The sequence below is a fragment of the Rhinatrema bivittatum genome, chromosome 18, assembly GCF_901001135.1.
Source record: "Rhinatrema bivittatum chromosome 18, aRhiBiv1.1, whole genome shotgun sequence".
Classification (NCBI taxonomy): Eukaryota; Metazoa; Chordata; class Amphibia; order Gymnophiona; family Rhinatrematidae; genus Rhinatrema; species Rhinatrema bivittatum.
The window spans coordinates 24,229,601-24,245,375 of NC_042632.1; the positions used below are offsets into that span (position 1 = coordinate 24,229,601).

A 15,775-nucleotide genomic window follows, 5' to 3' on the forward strand; every position below is an offset into this window, starting at 1 on the left:
CTCACTCTTTTCTATAGTTTTTTGAGCTTTTAAGTGGATCACAATGCATTAAAAAAATTATTTGGGTCCATAGAAGTAAATCCAGGTGTATAGTTTATATATTAAAATACTTTCTACTCATATACATCACTTTGAAAATTGTCCCTAAACCATGTTGCCACTGTTTCCTGGACAGCTTAAGCTGATGTGTCATAGACAGAGATAAGATATTTGTTTATGCTCTCAATAGAATTATTTTAGAAAGTGTAACATGTTGTCTCTTTTTCAAATAGGTCCTCATAACATCACATATTCATTTTCACAGTTCAAAGAGTAAATACAAACTGACTTAGCAGATCATCTCTATCAATAATAGCCATAAAAAATATAAAAATATAAAAATAATAGCCATAAAAATCCATAAAAAATAACCTGCATAAATATATGTTTATAATTAAAAAGTCATTGTAACATGATAAAACCTGCTATGCAGCAGTCTGGTTTCAATAACCAGTCTGAAAATGAGGATTGCTACTTTTGAATCCTTACTGTTTTTTTGATAATTCATACATTGGAAAAAAAATGCATTTTGTGGATTACAAGAAACAAATGCAGTCCTTGGGGCAATCCCATGACTTGCCATTGCTTTGTGCAGGTTTGAGGCTTCTCCCACCAGTCGTTAGATGGTTGAATTTGGGTGCATCATGTCGATGATACACGCACATTCAGGCTCCAAACGGGAGGGGCAGTGGCTGCCACTACAGGCAAACTTCCTGCCTGCATGAAAGTGGCAATTCTTTCAGAAAGTGGCATTGATGTTTGATAGAGCCTCTCCTCCAGCCCTTTCTCAATGAAGGAACCTGAAGGTATCTGGGGTGGAAGTATTAAACAGTGAGGAAAAAGGTGAATAGGAAAATAGTACATCTATATGTAAATGAACTCCCTTTTCCCTTAAAAGGAAACAATAACTCTTGAGAGCAAGTTGTCAGGGATCTGAATTTTTTTTTCTGAAGTAATCTGCACTGGTTTATGCTCCAGCTTTCCAATATACCTGTATTTCATCTGGGATTTCGGAACAAGGCAGGGTTTTCCATAGTACACATTACTGAGTGGCTTGAGAGCAAGTTCAATGGGAAATTTCCTCCTAGTGCTGTGATGACATGAGGACATTTCTGCCAGCAGATTGTGAGGCTCCTATCATTTGACGGGAGTACAAAGACGTCCAGGAGACCTATAAGAAACAAACAAATCAATATGAGTGGAAGAGTAACTTAATGGTTCGAGCAGCAGGCTTCAAACCAGGGAAACCAGAGAACAAATCCCACTGCTGCTCCTTGGGACACTGGGCAAGTCACTTCCCCCTCCATTACCTCGCGTGCAAACTTAGATTATGAGCCCTCTGGGGACAAGGAAATACCTAAAGTACTTGCATGTAATCCACTCTGAAATGCTGAAAGACAGAATATAAATAAAAATACCTGTTCCCTTTACAAAGCAAGTGTGTCCCCTTTGAAAAAAAATCTCAGTTTTGCAAATACTTATGCACACTAGCACCCATTGCAACGCTCATTTCAGACCATGCATGCATATACTGTATAGTAATCTATAGAATCGATTAGAATGGGCTGCCTGTTTTGCACTACTACCTTTGGATATACAAACTCAACTTTTAAACACTGGATATAGTCTCACATGGAACTGATTGCATCATTTCAACTGGCACACCTGAACTGGGACATATTACTTTTTTGAATAGTTGTTCTTTTGAATATTCAGTTCATTCGTTATCTGTTCTCAATGCACCATCTCCCGGGGAAGGGGGGGGGAATCATAGGTGGGGTTGCATGGGTGGATGTTTGTGTGTGATTGGGATGTTTGGTATGAGGGTTGAGTGAGGGGAGATGTATACAAATTGGAAAATGGGGGCGTGCATGCAGTTGTTGCAGCACTTGCATCGTTTTTAGCACAACTGTTTTGTGACATGTCTATATTTTGTACCTGCTTTAGGCTAATATTGGTTACCTTTTATTGAGGCTGCTGTAGTTGTATTCATGCGTTCTTAATAAAAATGATTTTGACAAAAAAAAAAAAGAATGGATCAGGTCCTTCTCGCCATTTCTCTGAGGCACTTCAGATTAAAATATGGCTGCAGGGGTCACCATATTTCTTTACAAGGTGTACCTCCTTTTTCTCCTAGTTGGCTAGACCAGAGTAGGCTAAAAAGCTTCCATTTTCTCTTTTTGTTTTTATTTTTTGGCTCACTCTAACAAGATACAGGCACAGTAAGAAGCTGGAGCAATGGTGGTCTATGATGAAACTGGAAAAAGCATAGTTACCTAGCCCATGATAACGAAGATGCTCCCTTTGTAAGTTGCATACATAAAGCTACAGCTTTTGAGCTAAATAAATGTCAGCTAGTATGCAGAATACTGGACTGCTGCTTTCCATTTCTAATTGAGAGCATCCTTGAACTATAATGACTGGAATTGCAATTCAGTGTTGATTGATATGCAAATATGTTCACTCTAATTATCCTCTTAACTTTAGAAATATCTACATGGGCACCTGCCTGTGAGTTGAGACTGCAAAACTTAATAGATCTTTACAGCACTGAAGCAAAGCACCCAGGCAATTTCTTAATGGCACATCGGTAAACAAATACAAATCAATGATCACTTCATGAAGCTTCATGAGACAACAAACTGAGATCAGAATGAAAGTAACATGAAAAGTTAAGGCTTTGATCAATACATGTTAGAGCAGCCTTATAGACTGTGATAAACATATGGTTCTAGAGGGCTGTGTTATAGAGGATTGGTGTTAGCGGTTCTCACATTGCAGGACTTGAACTTAAAGGGCACAATTTTCGAAAAACATTTAGGAATATAAACACAGTTTGATGTGTGTCAATAGGCTTTCTGAAAGTGCTCCAGGGGTTATGCATGGAAGAAGGCATGCAGAAGCAATTTTGCGTGTACTTTTGTGCATAATGATTTCCAAGAGCAGAGTTGGGACTACTTTGAATGCATGCACATAAATGTACACAGACCCATTTACACCAGTGCTCCCTAGCAGGCATAATAAGTGTGTGCATTTATGCCGCATCCCTAACTTTCAAAGTAGGCTTACATGCACAAGTCTACTTTGATAATTCATGCTGACATCCACACACAGATTGCAGCCCTATGTTGACTTTTATAAAATGATTCTCAAAATGTAGTTCATACTGCAATCTTTCCTTTTATAGAAGAATTTCAGTAAATTAACGTTGCATAACAGCACTGTTACAAATTTGATAACTCAACAGGTTGCCAAAGAAGTATGATCTAAAGAGTTCTTAAACTAGTTGCCAGTTGAAATCAGGACATAGTGATTGTTCTCTGACAGCATTTAAAATTTTATAGTTAATTATTTGGTGGTCCTGGTCCCATTGTGTTGAGGAGAGATTCACCCAACTATAAATGAAATTACAATTAAGCATTCTGTCTTAATTGTAGCAGTAATCCCATCAAAACAGGACTGGAGAAAAGTATTTTACTCAAAAGCAACACTTTGTCACAGGCACAGAGATTAGTAATATTGTGAATCTAATTAAAGGACCCATTCATGCTACTTATTGTAACCATACTACTAACCAAATTGAAACTCATACTAAACTTTGACAAGACTGAAATAATCTTACTAGAGAGAAAGAACAACTTTCCTCAACTTCCACCACTCAACTTAATAAACCAAAAAGTGGCTATCACTCCAGTCACTCCTGCACGTATCCTCGGAATCTTAATTGACAAAGAACTCTCCTTCAAAAATCACATCACTGCTAAAATCAAAGATGGTTATCACAAATTCCTAACATTACGTCATTTAAAACCTTTCCTCTTCCCCAATGATTTCAGATCAGTCCTTCAACTTCTCATATTCTCCAACCTGGTCTACTGTAATTCCTTACTATTCAACCTACCTTTTAATACCATCCGCCCACTGCAGATCCTGCAAAACGCAACTGCAAGAAAACTTACAGGATCAAAAAAACATGATCATATCACTCCTACCTTGATATCTCTACACTGGCTCCCAATTAAATTTTGGATTGAATACAAAATTCTATCAATACTTCATAAAATAATATATGAAAAACAAAAAAACTGGCTTACTCCATCCATTAAATTGCATGATCTAAAGAGAAACCTCAGATCAGCACATAAAGGTGCTATTAAAGATCCCACCTTCTCGATCCAAACAACTTACCTCAACTCAAAAGAGAGCAATTTCACTCGGAAGCCCCAAACTCTGGAACACCCTCCCAATAGATCTCAGAACACAAGAAAACTTAAAAACTTAAAAAAAAAACCTAAAAACATAGATGTTTACTAAAGCCTACCAACTCACCCAATGAATCAAAACTTTGCCGCCATCAGATAACACTATGAAGACAGTTGAACCCCATAAACTATTAGTATTATTTCTCAGTTCTGTAATATTTGGTTTAATAAAAAAATCTAATTCATAAAAATATTCTATGTTAACAACCATATAAACCGTTTTTGGAAACACTGTTAAACTCTCTTAAACACTGTAACTTTGTAAACCGTTGTGATGGCTAAACCGAATGACGGTATATAAAACTCATTAAATAAATAAAATACAGATTACTCGGCTGTAGAAGAGGCATGAGCAATATGTTTTTGATTTGCCAAGAAGTTAACTTGGTGGAAGTTAATCATGGTGGACATTTTTGTTGCTTAAGGGAAGGAAAACATGAGCATCCCTGTGGGTCTTTTAGTTTCCCTTTCAAAATTTCGCTGGATTGCATAAACTGGGTGCAGAGTGCATGCTGGAGAGTACCTGTGGAGATTTCAAAATCAAGCCTGCACATATACTTTCCCTTTTCCAACCTACCCACTTTGTCCCATGAACAGTCCATGAACGTTTACCCACAGAGAGAGAGAGGGCAATAAATAGATCATATTTTTATGTGAGTAAACACAGGTTTGCTCATGGAAAAAGTCCAATTATTGCACCCCTGACCCCCCTCCCCTTCCCTGCATGTATCTTAGGCACAAATTTACTAGACTCTTTCCCCTTTCTTAGGAAATCAAGTCCATAATACGCTATTTTTTAAGAAAACATCACAAATACTAATATAACACGACTTTTGAAAGACTAAAATGCCTTGCTTCCCCAATGAATATGCTCACTATGCAATGGATGGCTTGAATCTAGAAAATTCATTTTAAAAAGTGATATAGATTTTCAGTCTTGATGTAGTGTTTGTTGATATCCTTACAGAACAGGGATGTGTCCTCTTTGGACCATTTAACATAACTATATGTAAGGAATGTACAGAAGAATTCATAATTAAGTGCTGCACAATAAAATCAAATAGAAAAGGCCTTGTATATTAACCCCTCTGCATGTCACTACATAATCCTAAACAAACTAAAAACCCACAAAATGTAAGAATAATCAAAAACAACTAAATCTCACTATGTATCCTAAGCAAACCAACAAAAACTATGCTGAATAAAATACAACTGACCAGTGACTACACTGAGGCCAATATTGAAATGGCACTTATACGGATAAGTCAAACTTACGCGGCTAAGTAGTGGCCACTGAATATCTGGCTATATTCAGCGGCTATCACTTAGCTAGATAAAGTCAATTATCTGATTAAGTTTTTAGCCAGATAACTTGTGGGCGGCCAGTGGGTGTAACAGGACAGCGCTACTTAGCTAGATGAGTTATCCAGCTAAATAGCAATATTGAGACTTAGCCGGATAAGCTATCCATCTAGTTTAGGACTTGCTCAATAGCAGGTGCAGCTTTATGTCCCATGTAAGCCAGATAAATCTATCTAACTTAGAAAACTGGCTATGATTTGAATATCTACCCCACTATGTTGCGTCCGTCAGTCTTCAATGGCTTCGCCCCGCTTGTTGCACCCCTATCTCGGCTCCTCCCGTTTACCTGGGCAAGACGGCTACCGCAGCGTTGTCAAGCCGACCTCTCTGGCGACCCCGGCTATGGTGCAGCCGTACGCCATTGCTCCTCCCAGGTACCTGCTAGGGTGCACGCGCGTGCGCAACCCACGTCTAAGTATGCCCAGTGGCGCGAACCTCGAGGGCGTACCCTCATCTGACATCATGCCAATCCGGGTATATCTACTTCTCAAGATTGCTAGCTCATTGAGTTGGCAAAGATTCAAATGGACATGAACTGTTCCGGTCTGCGTTACTCTGCCGCTTCCCTGCTGCCTGCAGGAAGCTTTCCTTCTGCCCTTCGGGGTTTGCTACTAACTTGGGTACCCGCTCCTCGGGGGCCCTTTGTTCTATTTTCGGGTGCCATTCAGGGGTCAGGTACTCGCTTCTCGAGGGCTTGCTCTCCCTGCCTCAGTGCAGTACCTATGACAACTATCTGGTGGAATTGCATCCATAACAGCTAACACCAAGTGAGTACTCTAATATTTCATCTGTCTCATCCACAGTAACTCCTTGCTGCGGAACCTTCTGACGTCACCTAGGAGAGAAGGGCTCCCTCTGCCGAGGTCCCTGAGACTACAACTCACCACTGCCACCTGGTGGCTATCTTCAAGCTGTATAGTAAGAGTTCAATTCCAGTGTTTTGTGTATAGAGTCTAGCTCAGTGCTGTAGCTCCTCACGGGACTCCTCCCTGTGGGCGTGGTCATCTCCACAGCACCCAAGGATCCACTAAAACACATGTAATAACACACTGATTTTCAAATCAGAGGAAAATATGGATAGAGCATGTCATTTAATATAAACAAAGAGATGAGAAGGACCTTTACATTTCATTTAAAATACATTCATTATAATGTCATAAATACTTGTTGATGTCCTGATATTCAAGACAGGGTATTTATTGAAGACATAACATAGTCTAGATTATGGCTGCACCTGCTAAACCTTAATTTTTAGTTAAATTCCTTTACCCTGCTATACATTCTAAACCAAAAGTGAAATTAATATTTGCAACCATCATTTGAAGTCTTTTCAATAAGATATGCATTTTATCAAAGAACTCAGAAGAGTATATTTTTTAAACAAATTATTGCAAAATAAACATTTAGAAAACCAACAGAAGAATACATTTGATTAGAGCCCTGTTCAAGAGAAGAACTGCTTACAAACATTTATTATCTATATGAAGTTTGTTACTTTCTCTACTACATTTTAACACCTATGAGAAGTGCCAAATTGATAGAACCAATCAAATCTTCCCTATTTCTACAGATCATGTGCTTTATAGGCAACTGTAGTACAATCTTTCCTTATATTCACTCTAAAATGTGAGGCGGTCAACTCTAGGTGAGGGGCAGCAAATCGGTTTCATTTGCATTCAGTCCTCGTGTACTCATGCTGCTAATTAGAAAGTCAATCAGTGATAATTCTAATGGTAGTTCCACCAGGAACCATCCAATACATTTCAAATAGATCACCAAATAATGTTTAGATGTTTGTCAGTTTTATTTAGTGTATTGAAATAGGATATTTTATTTTTTTGTCTTTGTCTTCCTGATTTTATGTTTTTTTGTATATTATTTTATTAGAATATGTATTTTGTGTTGTAAATTATATGATTGATGATTTTATTAATGTAAAATGCTATTTTTATATGAAAAAGTAGTATAAGTTTTAAAATAAACATAAATATAACAGTTCTTTTACTCCCATCTTAGTCCAGATCTGAACAGATGATTTAGAAGGGGAAAGTTGTTAAGTTATATATTGTATTTTTGGGACAGTCCATGAAGGCTGATCCTTGCAACTTGATTTGTGTTAAATAGAGAAATGTAATTCACTCAGTAACACCTACTACTCACGTTTGTTTGATAAAATGTGCTAGTTTTCCTGTTTACTAATTTTTTATTTGCTACTCCTCCAACCCCTTAATGTTACCATAGTCAGTCTCCTCTCTACTAGGTAGACATGCAACAATGACCAAAGTAACATCCTCTACAGTAGTCCTCCTCCAGACCAGCATTAGGACAGAGGGCAAGCTATAGGAAGCAGTCAGTGCTAGAAAGTAGACCCAGTGGCAGGCCTGTAAATATTCTGTCTTTCTATATAAGCTCTTATAAAGCCTAAGAATCTGTCTAGATTCTGCCATACAAATCTGGTGTCAAAAACTTAACTCCAAGGTCAGAGCAGGAGGACAACTTAACTCATATTTTTTGTTGCCATATTACTGTATAGTTGTACCCAGTGTGGTAGTTTGTGGCTGCTTCTACCATACAAGTCATAGCTCTAGAATAACTTGGGGCACCATAAATGTGAGTTAATTCTATCTGGGACCCAGGAGTTTACTTGGCTAAGCTCTGTAGGAGGGTACCTACAGTTGATGCCCAACCATAGTTGGGCATCAACTGAAGGTACATCAATATAGATGCCAGGCTCTAAGAGATGACATAAGAATTGTAAGTCCTGGGTATTAGGTGGAATAAAGTAACTATTCTGATGGCAAATGTCTATTGTTGGGTCCTGTGTAGTACTCTACCTCAAACCTGGGAAGATTTACATTTCCATTGTAAGCTCTCTGAGGAAGGCATCTGCAGCTGAACATTACCGCCAACTCAAGATGCACTACACCAATTGCTTACCAATCAGCTGAAGTGGCCTTCCCTCAGAGCTTATGTTTAGTTCTGCTGTAGGTGCTAGACCCAGAGAATTGGTGCCCTGTCTGGTAGAAAGACACAACCACATGGACATAGCAATACAATATCTATGGTGATAGTTTACATGAGTACAGAGCAACTGCACCTCAGGCCTAGGAGAGCATCTGAAAATGCACTTGTGCATTTATGGAGTATGGAGGTGAGCGCTTGCTAGACTGTACGCATCTCGCATACAAGGTCATTTGGCCCACTAAAAGCCATTTGCGATGTACAGCAGCAAAGTGCATACCGTTTAGCTGAAAGGGCCTTCCCTAGCGCTCACCCTTGCATTTTACTTTGCATGCTTTGCCCAAATGTTCTTGCATAACAGATTATGCTCAAGTTAAGATGCCCTGAGCCAATCTTGCATGCAAGATCATTTACGTCTAACTCCTTCCAACATTTCTACCATTTATAATTTTATGGAAAGGAAACATACAACAGTTTTTAAGTTGAAACAAAGTGACCACTTTATTGACAAGAAGATGTAGTCACACAAATTTTGCAATTTATTTATCTTTGCTAATCACAATATGAAAGGATAAGATAATATTACCTGACAAGCCCAAGTGACAGAACATGTGAATTTGTTTCTATGATACAACAACATTTGTCAGAAAAGGCTACAGTCCATATACAGAGAAATTATCTTATCCTAAAACAAAATGGTGATTACAGCAAAGAACACAGATTACAGCTATTGGCACAAATAGGGCGTGGCAACCCAATGTAAATAGATTTGCAGAAATGGAACAACTGATGCAACAAAACAGTATTCATGCTAGGAAAAGGCCTGGATAGTCTTATGTTGAGGAAGTACACTGAAATGGGACCAGGCAGCAAAGATTTTCTAAGGGCCTAGACAGTCCATGTTGAAATGGAGCCAGGCAGCTAAGGTAACAATGGATGCAAAAGGACAATGACTGGAGTCAGCAGCATGGAAGCAAAAGGACAATGACTGAAGACAGCTGAATGGAGGCAGAGGCACGATGACTGGAGATAGCAACATGGAGACAGCACAGTGATTAGAGATAGCTGAATGCAGGCAGAGGCCTGATGGCTGGAGACACAGCAGCAAGAAGGTGAGGATGGGGAGAGCCTAGTGGAGAATGCAGAATAGAGGCAAGGAGATGAAGCTTGCAGACACATGGCCATCCAGGTCAGCAGTCAGCACAGGGATTCTTCAGCCAAGACAGCTGGCACTATCCCATCTAGCCAGCACATGAACTCTTCAACCAGGAGAGACCTAGCAGGCTTCCATTTAGCCAGCACAAGAACTCTTCAGACAGGCCTAGCACCCATCTAGCTGGCACAGGGACTCTTCAGCCAGGATTGGCACCATACTCCTTTTAGCTGGCACAGAGACTCTTCAGCCAGGATAGAATTACTCTCCCATCTAGTTGGCATAGAGACTCTTCAGTCAAGACAGGCCAGGTTCAGTGACTACTTACAGCACTTTCTGTAGTAAAGGCCCTTCTAGCTTCCTCAAGAGCCTTTGCTACCACAAAGCTTCTTTCTGGGTAGTGACATTTGCTCCCGTCACTAGCTCCTGGCCTGTGTTGACAGATAGGGACTATGCTTCTAGGAGTTGTGGACTTCTGGGAACATAGTGAAGGACTTGGGGCTGGCAATTACAAAACTTGGCAATTCAGGTCCAGAGTGACATTGAGATTATTAAGGACTGCTGACATGTCGTTGAAGCCTTGTGAGACAGAAAGTTTAAGCTTTGGATGCTCCCTCTGAGCCCTCCTCATGCTTATAAGTTCTCCTCAGGTGGACACTATGCCTTCTTTTGATGCAGTCCAAGAGTCCATGCATTCTTCCTGATCCACTGCTGGTGATGGTGGGGAAGTAGGGGTGGGATCTGAATAGGCCTCTACTCTGCCTGCACCTCTTCAGCTGGCTGGCTGCCTCACTGCTTCTCTGGTGCTTGAGAGATATCCTGCAGTAGCACCATGGGAGTGCTTGAACCATCTTCTGGCTCCGGTGCCTCTACATCTGACCACTGGATTACTATCTCAACGATGAAGGTGGAAAGGGTTAAGCTGGTAGCAAGGGGGTAGCAGTATCGCCTTTTCCACCTCCTCCAGCTGCTGTTGCTGAGCTACAGGTTCTTCCTCCTCCATGTACTGTGTCTGTGCATTGGACACATGGCACTCTCCCTCCTCTGACTGTGAGGCTGCCGGAACATCCTCATGGTGATGGCTGGGATCTGGAGCTTGACTGCTGGGACTTATGGAAACAAAGATCAGAACATATAAGTATCAAGGATAAAAAGTACAACTATACAATTTTGCATAAGATGTCCACAAAGATTCCTCAAATGTGATCATCCTAATCAAAAGGTGTTAGTATCTATAGCATACATTAGGTTATTGGTTTGTCTTGTTTACTGGCCCATGTTCTAATAGTTGCCAGGGCCTCATCTATGCTCACAAAGATGTCAGGTTCCCACCATTTGATCAAGCACTGCTTCATGGCTGTCAAGATGCTTGGTGCTCCTCCTCCAGTCTCCCTAATGTACTTCCTCCTGTTTGCCACCTTGCTCTTGAGTAGAGTCGTGCAGTCTCTGTACCTGTGGGCTACTTGCTCACTGCTCCTCTTTATCCCACTGTGTCTCAAGATCCTTGCACGATGCTTTTCCAAATGATTCCCTTTGCCTCCGTGATTTTAGCTACCTGGATCCCAAACAACATGGTGTAGTTCTCAAGGATGTCCTGGATCAGCAGCTCCTTTTCTTCCTGAAGCTGCTGCCTACTCACTGCCTGGATGCCTGAGGATTGGGTTGCCACTTCTAAAGGGATTGTGTCACTCCCTTCCTCCCGCTCACTCCCGCTCCCAGTTCCCCATCCCCCGCCCTTCCTCCTCTACCCCACCTGCTCCTCCTTTGACCACTGCTCCACCCTCTGTCCTCTCTCTCTAGGTCTGCCCTACTGACTTCCTTCCTCTGGAGACTTCTGCCTAGGCCCCTCCACCTCCTTCCTCTAACTATCTCTGCCATCCTCCCTGCCTCTACTCCTCCACCTCATCTTCTCACCTCCCACTCATCCCATGCACTTGCTTGTCATGCCCATGCCTACTCCTTTTACCCTCCATCCTCATACCTTACACACACACAGCCCTCTCTTCCTGATCCTCCCCATCCTCCCAGATACCTTAAAAGTCCTTGCAGAGAGAGAGAGATGGGTACACTTCCCTATTCCCAGTGCTTAAGCTACGAACATAAACTTATCCTTTCAGCATTGCCTGTCAGAAACACTGGGAGTGAAGAAGTGTATAATCACTCCTGGTAGGAAATTTAATGTATCGGGGGGAATGGGGAGAGTCAGCACATCACCACTGTGGGATGGTGGGTGGAGGGGGAAGGGGTAGCAGCTTGATATGCATTGTGGCTGGCAGCACCCAACATGGAAAACCCAGGGTTTGGCGGGTATGGAATGCACAGCCCATCAGGGTCACATATGACATTTTGGGGGGGGGAAGGAGAAGATTGAGCCACTGGACCTTTTATTTATTTATTTATTTTTCTTAGGTTTTGACAATGTTATTTAACTGAATATCTTTTAAGGATATCTGGTTAAGAAGCAAGTTATCCAGCCACACAAGGTCGGAGAACTAAAAAAACAATTATATTTAAATATAGCCAGTTAGATTTTTAGTTATCCACTATAGGGAGCCATATAACTTTAGCTAAGTATATTCAACAGGATGTTTATCACACTGAATATCAGGGGCAATATTATCTGGCTATCTTTATCTGAATAATTTGTCCACTAAATAGCTTACTGAATATTGGCCTGATAACATATGAATGCTTTCTCTTCCTTAAATATACACAAGCATAAGAACATGCCATACTGGCTCAGACTGAGAGCCCATCAAGCCCAGCATCCTGTTTCCAACTGTGGCCAACCCAGGATACAAGTACCTGGCAAGTTCCCAAACATTAAAGAGATCCCATGCTACTAATGGTGGTAATAAGCAGTGGCTATTCCCTAAGTCAATGTGTTTAATAGCAGTTTATTAACTTCTTCTCCAGGAACTTGCCAAACCTTTTTTAAACCCAGCTATGCTAAATGCCTTAACCACATCCTCTGGCAATGAATTTAAGAACTTAATTATACACTGAGCGAAAAAGAATTGTCTTCAATTTCTTTAAAATGTGCTTCTCTGCAAAAAGAGCAGAGCAATATTCTACCAGACTGCAAGTATGTGATTTTAAAAGAGACGTGATCTGTGACCAATTAGTCATAGGCATCAAAGTCAGGGGAGTTCATATGAGAATGCTCAGAACCCCCACATTAATCTTGCAAGTGACCATAGATAAAGCAAGTGAACAGCACTCACTTAGATTAAAATGCTGAGCACATCAGAGCCTGAAATGGTGCATCATATGAGCAAAACAAACAGCTGCAAGGATCTACCAAAATAGCAGAAAGCACCATAGTAAAAGGGATATCACACCATGCACTAAAAGCTGTGACTATGAGGGCATGACATGAAACTGGCAAGTGCCCAGCCCATGGCACAACATATAGAATCTGCGGAAGGAAAAATCAATCACTATTCCAGAGTTTGCAGACAAAAACAGCAAAGGAAAATGATAAATCTCATAGCTGAGATGAACTATAACTCCCAGTGAGATCCTGTCCATATATAGCATTATTGCCACGCAGGGACAGAATTCAAAATGGTTTGCAAAACTTGCACTCTCACCTTGCATTGCAAAAGGAAATCACAGGCAAGCTCAAGAGACTGACTGCCAGATAGACAGTGATGCGTCCGTGAACGTGATGGGCTACAAAGATTTTCTCAGCCTTTTGCAAGCTAGAAGAGCAAATTTGTAATCCGTTCAATCCAAACTTAACTATATGATGGCACAATCAGCATGCCAACTAGGGCAATATGTGCAACAAGCAAAACATGAAGGGAGAGTGCACCAGCTGGAATTTCAAGTTCTACACTCTAAACAGAAACCATTTCTGTCAGACAGCACTAGTGTGTGCATGAATCTTATAAAATTAAATCGTGTGCCAGAAACTCATACAATAAATTTGCGCTTTCATTGCAGAAGAGCAAACAAATCAAGGGGAACTATCCATGACACACATTCTACCTGAATACAAGGACATTTTTGAAAGCCTGTGTAGTCTCTCAGGTATATTTCACCTCCAAACAGACAGATCTATTTTGCCTGTGCAACATCTGCCATGCCAGGTCCCAGTAGCACTGAAAGAGAAAATACTGAAGGCTGTAAAACAAATGGAAAAGGATGGCATCATTACGAAAGTGACAAACCTCACAGAATTGATAAGCAGTATGGTTGCCACATAGAAACCAGGAAAACTCAGTAACTGTATACACCCAAGAAATGTTTAAAAAAAAACTTACTACTAAGGGCTTATCACTGGTGCCCCCAATAGAAAAAACATTCTAACAAACTTGGCCAAAGCAAAGGGTTTTCAGTTTTAGATGCTAATGATGGATATAGCTAGCAGGGATGTGTATTATTTTGAAACAAATAAGAAATCCAAATCAAATCAGCTAGATTCTGTTTTGCTTAGTTGAAAATTAACAATAAATGGCCAAAGCCACAAAATTCAATGATAATTTTCCTTTGCATTCATTTTTGTTTACCATTCAAATTTATGAGACAAGCAAAGCTGCAGGGTTTATTTTCTCCTCAAAGCAGCTAGCAAACAGTGATGTCACTTAGCATGAAGGGAGAGTGTACCAGCTGGAATTTCAAGTTGTACACTCTAAACAGAAACCACTTCTGTCAGCCAACGCTAACAGGACCCTGTCAAATGCCTTCTGAACCTCCAAATGCACTACATTCAAGTGGCATTTGACAGGGTCCCTCATGAGAGACTCCTTAGGAAATTGGGAGGTCATGGGGTCAGAGGCAGTGTCCTATAGTGGATTGGTAACTGGATAAAGGACAGGAAGCAGAGAATGGAAGTAAATGGTCAGTTTTCTAAATGGAAAGGAATCATTGATGGAGTGCCCCAGGATCTGTACTGGGACCTGTGCTGTCTGGCATATTCATGAATGGAAAAGGGAATGAGGAGTGAGGTGATCAAATTTACGGATGACACAAAATTGTTTCAAGTCATTAAAACAGCAGCGGATTGTGAAGAACTGCAGAAGGACCTTGTGAGGCTAGGAAACTGGGCTAGGGAAAGATAAAAGCAACTGTAGGTAATAGTTGCTGAGTTCCATTTTGGGAGTCACCATCCAGGAAGGGGACTTGGGAGGCCTCATGGACAATGCTTTGATGTCTTTGGTTTGGTGCGCAGCAGCAGTCAGAGGCAAATAGAATGTTGGGAATTATTTGGAAAGGAATGGACAACAACACTGAGAATGTCATGGTGTCTTTGTTTAGATCCATGGTGCAACCTCGCCTGTGCGGTTGTACTTGCCCCATCTCGAGGGAGACATAGCAGACAGGTAGGGGATGCATAGAGGGGATGAAGAGCTAGCTTATGGGGGAGGCTGGACAGGTTGGGGCTCTTTAGAGAGGGGATGACTGAGAGGGATAGGGTTGAGATTGTGGAATTTTGAGTGGGGCGGAACAGGTCAATAAGGAATGGTTATTTGCCATTTTGGACAGTGCTGGGAAGGAAGGGCACTCACTCCATGGGGCTAGCAACTTGTCAGGTTTAGGGCAGATCAAAGGAAGTATTTTTTTTCACTCAGTACACAATCGAGCTGTGGATTCTGTTGCCGGAAAACATGGTCAAAGCAACTAACATAGTGGGGTTGAAAAGAAGATTAGACAAATTCCCGAAGGAAAAGTCTAAATACAGTTACTAGCCAGATAGAGCTGGGAAAGCAGCATTTACCCCTGGGAGTGTGAAACAAGAAATAGACCAAGTATTGGGGATCTGATGGGTACTTGTGACCGGGACTGGCCACTGTCAGAGACAGAATGCTGGGCTCGACCCAGAATGACATTTATGACTGGAGCTAGGACATAAAGGCTCAAGCAAGAAACAAAGAAGCAGGACCAATCAAGGTGAAGCATTGACAGTGACCTTTTTTTTTTTTTTTTAAGCTCAAAGTAAAAGAAAGAAACTGACCATTTCCGTTTTCTTTTCTGTAGGCTGTAGAAGAGGGTG

General features: G+C 41.0%; 1 long non-coding RNA gene across 1 annotated transcript in view; it reads right to left on the reverse strand.

The window, feature by feature from the left end:
• The window catches only part of LOC115079926, a 138,800-nt gene that overhangs the window by 12,395 nt on the left and 110,630 nt on the right, over positions 1 to 15,775 (reverse strand). Inside the window, exon 7 of the long non-coding RNA XR_003853448.1 lies at positions 1,031 to 1,210. This is a non-coding gene — a long non-coding RNA (uncharacterized LOC115079926). The remainder of the gene's footprint in view (positions 1 to 1,030; positions 1,211 to 15,775) is intronic.